The sequence below is a fragment of the Harpia harpyja genome, chromosome 7 (genome assembly GCF_026419915.1).
Source record: "Harpia harpyja isolate bHarHar1 chromosome 7, bHarHar1 primary haplotype, whole genome shotgun sequence".
NCBI lineage: Eukaryota > Metazoa > Chordata > Aves > Accipitriformes > Accipitridae > Harpia > Harpia harpyja.
The window spans coordinates 26,007,747-26,013,746 of NC_068946.1; the positions used below are offsets into that span (position 1 = coordinate 26,007,747).

General features: G+C 63.9%; 1 protein-coding gene across 1 annotated transcript in view; it reads right to left on the reverse strand.

Annotated features, from left to right (window-relative positions):
• Positions 1 to 1,593, reverse strand: part of SATB2 (SATB homeobox 2) — a 137,880-nt gene extending 136,287 nt beyond the window's left edge. The window contains exon 1 of the mRNA XM_052793306.1: positions 1,346 to 1,593. The gene's annotated coding sequence lies outside the window, so the exon portion shown is untranslated. The remainder of the gene's footprint in view (positions 1 to 1,345) is intronic.
• Between the last annotated feature and the right edge of the window lie 4,407 nt (positions 1,594 to 6,000).

The following is a 6,000-nucleotide window of genomic DNA, read 5'->3' on the forward strand; positions in this document are numbered from 1 at the left end:
CGGCCGGGCCATGCCCGCCGGCGCGCCCCGAGGGCTCGCAGCGCCCCCTGCCCGGTCCGGGGGGCGCAGGGGAATGAGCCGGCGGCCCCGCGCCGCCCAGCCCTCCCCGCCCGCCCGGCGGCGGAACGAGCCCGGCGTTAAGGTGGACCGAGGAAATCCCCTCCGGCGCGGGGGGGCGGGCGGCGGACGGGCGGCGGGGGAGGGGGGGGGGCGGCGGGCACCTTAGGTGCCCGCCGCCCCCCCCCTCCTCCCCCGCCGCCCGTCCGCCGCTGGCTCCCTACAGGGCGCCGCCCTCCCCGCCGTGCCCCCTTAAGAGCTCTGCCTTTTACGGTGGCGCCGGAGGGTCAAAAAAAAGGAGGGGGCTACGGAGGGGGGGGGAGAGGAGACACCCCCCCACCCCCACCCCCCCCCCCGCCCCGGTCACGGCGGGACCGGGACGCGGCGGGAGCACCACCGCCACCGGGCAGCCCTGGCAGCAGGTTTCCGTCCGCCCTGTAAACGCCCGGGGAAGGTAGGGTAGGCGGCAGCGGTAGCCCCGAGCCTGCACGCAGCCGTCCCGGTGCGGCGAGCCCCGCCGGTGCTGCCCCGGGATTTGGAAGAGGGGAAGGGTAGGTCACCCGCGGGAGCTCGGCCGCTGCTGGCCCCGTTGCCCCCCTCCCTCCCTCCGAGCGGCAGTGACAGCCCGCCTGCCCGCCGAGCGCTCGGGTCTCCCGGTGGGCTCCGGGCCGCCCCTGGAAGCGGTGCCGGGAGAAGCAGCGGATCCCCGGGCAGGGTAAGAGAAAGAATCGCTTCGCTCCACATCCGACCCCCGGCCCGGACCCGAAAAGCAGCGCCGAGTGCGGCTTCCCCCGCCTCGGCCGAAGGACTCTTGTCTCTCCCCGCCTCGGAAGGGGCAGTGGGACCCGCCGCCGAAGTCTGGACGCGGTGCCAGCCTTGCCCCGGGACAGCAAGCCGTGAACGGGGGTGGGAGCCGGGTCCCATCGCCGGCTGAAGTTTGGGGGAGTCACAAAAGATGCGGGGGACAGCGGCAGGCCGGGGGCGCGGGGGCCGCCGCCAGGGCCGGGGCTCTGGGAGCTGTCGGAGGAGCGAGCGCCGGTGCCGGGAACGCGCAGGCTGTGGAGGAGGAGAGAGCGCAGCGGCTGCCGCCAGCCAGATCTCCTGCCGTCCCTTCCAGAAAGGAGCCTCAAAGTTTGGAGAACTCTCGTTTTTCTTTTTAAATAACCCGATCTAACTTTTCTCCCCCCTCCCCCCCCCCCCAAATCTGATAAAGCTCAGCCGCAGCTCTTACATGGAACTTAACCTTTTCCACCAGCTATCGAATAATTGAATAATGTTTTGTTCTTACCTTTGATGTTGAACTACGAATTCCCGCGGATCAATGGCCGGAAAGTTAGAAGAATTGGTGATTTAGGACTTCAGTACTTCTGGAAAAAAAAAAATGCCAATGGTTTAGCCAGGATCTTCCCTGTCTGATTCGTTACTATTATTATATCTGATGATGTGGATGGATGGAGAGATTCAATCCAAGCCCATTAATGAGCTATTTTATAAACACCACCGTCTGAAGATCTTAATTTACATTTTGTCAGTGATCCTTTCCTTAACAGCAGAGACGTGTGGCGACAGCGCAATTACAGGACTTTAGTAAAGCTCCTATAAGAGTACAACTGGCTTGTTAATAGATTAATATTTTATTAAGTGTAAATATTTTATAAAGTTTTTAGGAAAACTATCGATTCTAAATTATTAAACTAGTCAGAAGGGCATTTGAATAATGCATACAATTAAATACATTTAAATATATATGTAGCGATTGCTTTATTTGCCATGAATCCTCTGCACCTTTCTCTCGCGTTCGGGTTTTTTCCCCCACTGGCAGCTTGTTTCTTATTTGCGCGTTCACTGGAATATCAGGATCGCCAAATACGTGCTTATTCCTGTATTTATAAACCGAACGTTTAAAGAAAATACTCTTTTAACTTTGAACCCGGGGCGGTAATAATTTGAAAATTTCGACGCGGAAGCAAAACTAGTAAAACTAAGGGGAAACCGAACCGACTGCGTATAAATTTTGCTGGTTGGTAACTTCTGTTTTGTAAACACCATTTAATTTAGACAGATTTTATGACACACGATGCTTATTTTTCTTTTACATATTTTTCCCAATAAAAGCCTTTTCTTTCTGTTTCAAATTACAAATGCTTTTTTTTTTCCCCAGTGCATGATTTTCACATGTTGTCCTTATTTCCACTGGAAAAAAGGGCGATTATTTCCCATCTCTTTCCCCCATCCATCCTCAGTCTCGCTATAAAAAGAACGGGTTTTTTTAAATTATTATTACTATCATTATTATTATTAATAACCTCTTTTTCTTTTTCTAACACGAACTCCAGTACAAGAATTTTCTGCTCTCGCACTCCGGTGAGAGCAGGAGTGGGTGCGCTCCGAGTCCCCGGCGCTCCCCGTTACTGAAGTTTACGGACGCCTCAAGTGGTTGATTGCCAAAAAATTTTTGAACAAAACAAACGAACAAAAACACCTCCTTGGAAAGGTTTGGTTTTCATTAACTGCCGCTTCTAAAGCCAAAACGCATGGAAGAGATCGCAGCTCCCTGCCTGCACAGGCTTCGGAGGCGGACGGCTGCAGCTGGGGCTGCCGGGGGCTGCCGTGCCTCCGCCGCCCGCGATGCCGAGTACTGCTGCCTCCCGGGCCAGGGCCGGGACCGGGACCGGGACCGGGGCCGGGGCCGGGGCCGCCCTCGCCCGGCCGACAGCCGGACGCCGTGCCTCACCGGACTCGCCGGGCTCCCCTGCGCCCTCCTCGCCTCCTTCTTTCTCCCCTTCCGCCTGGTGCCTCCCAGAGGCCACGGCGACCGCGGGACGACCGCCTCACCGCGGGGCTCGGCCGGGCCGGGCCCCCCACGACGCGGCGGAGCGCTGCGGCCTGGGCCGAGGCGGCGGCCCGGGCCGCCGCACACCTGGTCCCGGGGGCTCCGGCCCGCCGCCCGCGGGCACCAGCTCGAAGCGCGGAGGCCCAGGGCTGCCGCGACGGCGCGGCGGCCGGCGGGATGGGAGCGGGGCGGCCCCGAGTCCCCGCGGGGGCGGCGGCGGCGGGCGGCTCCCGCGGGCGAGGGCTCCCGTCTCCCCGCTCCCGTTCGGCCCGGGCTCCCTTCCCATCGCGGCGGGACCCGAGCCCGCGGCCGCTCCTCGGGGCCGGGACCGGACCCCCCGCCCGACCCGGCACGGCGTCTTCCCCTTCGCACAGCGCCATCGCGCGGGCACCGGCGCCGGCGCAGGCCGAGGCGGCCGCTGCTCCCGCCCGCCCGCGGCCCGGGCGGTCCGGTGCGGCCGGGCAGGAGGGGCACCTGCCGCGGGGGCCTGCCGGGCCCCTTCTGCGCGGCGCGGGCCGCGCCGGCCCCGCTGCCCTCCGCTGCGCCCTGACCCGGCAGCACCACTCCGCCCCATGCCGTCGAGGCTCCGGCACCGGCGGCGCGGCCCGGCCCGGCCCGGGCAGAGCAGAGAAGGCAGCCCGGGAAAACCCGCGGCGGGCAGCGCGTGGGGGCTGACCTCCTGCCCGGCTGCACTTTTTTCGCGCTCCCCACGCGGAGCGGGAAAGGCGCTGCGCATCCGAGGAGCCGCCCCCCCCCCCCCCAGCGCCTCTGCGGAGCGGCCCCCTCCATCAAGCCCACGCCGTCGGGGATGAGCCGTCTAACCCTGCCGCTGGAGGAGCCGCTCCGCACTACCGCGATCCCTCGCTCTGCGCCAGGTTTAGGAGGTGAAGCTGAAACGAAACGAAAAAGTCCCTGATCCCAACGGCGGGAGGAGCCCAGCCCTGCCCGCAGCGCTTCGAGGGGAGAGCTCTGCCTCCAGCCGACAGTGCCGGCGGGAGCACGGGGCGGGCCATCGCCGTTTCCTAGCCGCACGCCGCTGCCTTCCCGCTGGCAGGCCAAGCCTAAGCGGACGGCTGCCCGGTCGGGGAGGGCGGCGGCCGGCGGGGCGCCTGGCGAGCCCCCCGCCTCCGCCGCACTGCGCCTCGGCCCCGCGGGAGCCGGCTCTGCCCCCCCTGCGCACCGCCGGCCACCTCCAGCCCCTGCGGGGTCCGGGCGGCTCGTTCCTGCTGTGCCAATCGAAACAGAAAAAAATCCCAAAACCAAACCAAAAGCGTCTTTACGGCGTCCGAGCTCCGACTAAACGGTTTCGGGACAGCAGTGTCTCTGCAGACCCGACCCTCGCCTTCATCCTTCCCCTCACTGATTTTATTAGGAAGTCTTTTGCCGCTAACGTTAGTTATACGGAGAAGGAGCTGCGGACAATAGAGAGGAAATCTCAACAAGCAGACGTATGCAGGGAAGGGAAAGACTCGGCCGGAGCTGTTATTACACCCTATTTCGGTGCCCAGAAGGCAGCGCAGCCCCGCCCGAGGCGGGCGCAGGGAGCGGGGCTCGCTGGCGGGCCGGGCCGTCAGGACGCCTGGTGGGGGGCTGAGCCGGCCGCTGCCGGGCTCCTGCCAGGCTCCCTCCTGCCCTCTGGTTCCCCACCGCGGTCTGCGGCTTCCCCGTGTTCCTCACACTCGTCTCCAGCTCTTGGCTGTCGCCCTGGTCGCGGGTCCACGTTTTCCCGCAATCACACGCTGCGGTGCGAGCCGCAAGGGATTTCCTCCGTGAAGTTTCACGCTCGTCGACCCACCTCACCTTAACAGCTTTGCGAGACTCTCCGGTTTTGTACGGCTTCGCTAAAATAGATCTGGTTAGATTTGTAAACTGTCGGGAGCAGAGAGCGCAGACCCAGCCGCCTGTGCCCTGCGGCGCTTCCTCTTCAAATTAGCAGCTCATAGCTGGAAATGAAGGAAGAGTTTCACCACCTTCGTTGCGACTAAGGAAAATTCCCTAGATCCGAGAAACAAGTGACTAACAAGTACTGAAATGAGCCCCGCCACCCGAGCACCAGCTGCGGCTGCTCCTTCGCAGCAGCCCAAGGCCACCCCAGCACCGTTTGCCCCGGGCCGCCCGGCGCCCCCCGCTCCCACCCCGCGGTGGCCGCTCGGCGCGGCCACCGCGGGGAAACGGGCGTCCCGCCTGTCGCGCACCACCCGAGTTGCGGCATGAACGAATGCGGGAGGGGGCTGCAGCGGCGGGCCACCCGCCTCGGCTCCGCTGCCAGCCCGGCGCCCGCCTTTTCACCCCCACGGTGTCTGCGGGGCGCGGGGTGCCCGGGGAGCCCGCTCTTCCCTCCAACCGCGCTCTCGCTCGGGGTGGGGGCGAGAGACGGCGGAGCTCAGCAGGACACGCCGAGCGCGCAGGGCTGAGGACTCGTACCTCGAGGCGAGAATTGTTTTAATTTCAACGATTTACGTAAATTAGCAAGATATCAGCCCTTCTCCCCCGCCCGGCTCCGACCTGGAAGCACAGCATCACCCGCCCACGTCGGACACCACCGCCTCCCAAACTGCCTCCAAGTTCCTGCGGCCGGCGGGGACCAGGTGGGAGTAGAGACCCCAGCACAGCCGGGAAGACAGAGTCGCTTCCCGGGGAGCAGCGCTCAGCCCCAGCCCCGCCGCGCTCATTCCCCAGGACGGCGCGGCTCATTAGCGACTGACTTCTGTGCAGAGCAGGGGTGCCATTTTCCTCCTAAATCCAAACTTTGCCTCTTATCCAGACAGCCCGATCTTTGTACGCAAACCGCACCGTGTAAATTAAACCACCAGCAGATGCGTACAGAGAACCCTCGGCTCTGCCGTACAAGGCAGCAGCTGGGAGCCGGCTCCTTCCACGCGAAATGGTGCTCAGGGAGCCGCAGCCGTGGCGGGACCGCAGGGGTCCCCGCTGCCGGCCCCCATCTCCCGCCCTCGCTCCCCGCCGCTCCCCTGAAGCCAAGAGCAGGTCAGCCCGTGGCAGACCTTAGTCCAGCCGGCAGCGGGGGTGCCCAGGCTGGCGGGACAGGGCTGGGGATTTATCGTTTTCTGCGCAAATCACCGAAGGCTGAGGATCTGCTCAGAGAAGGG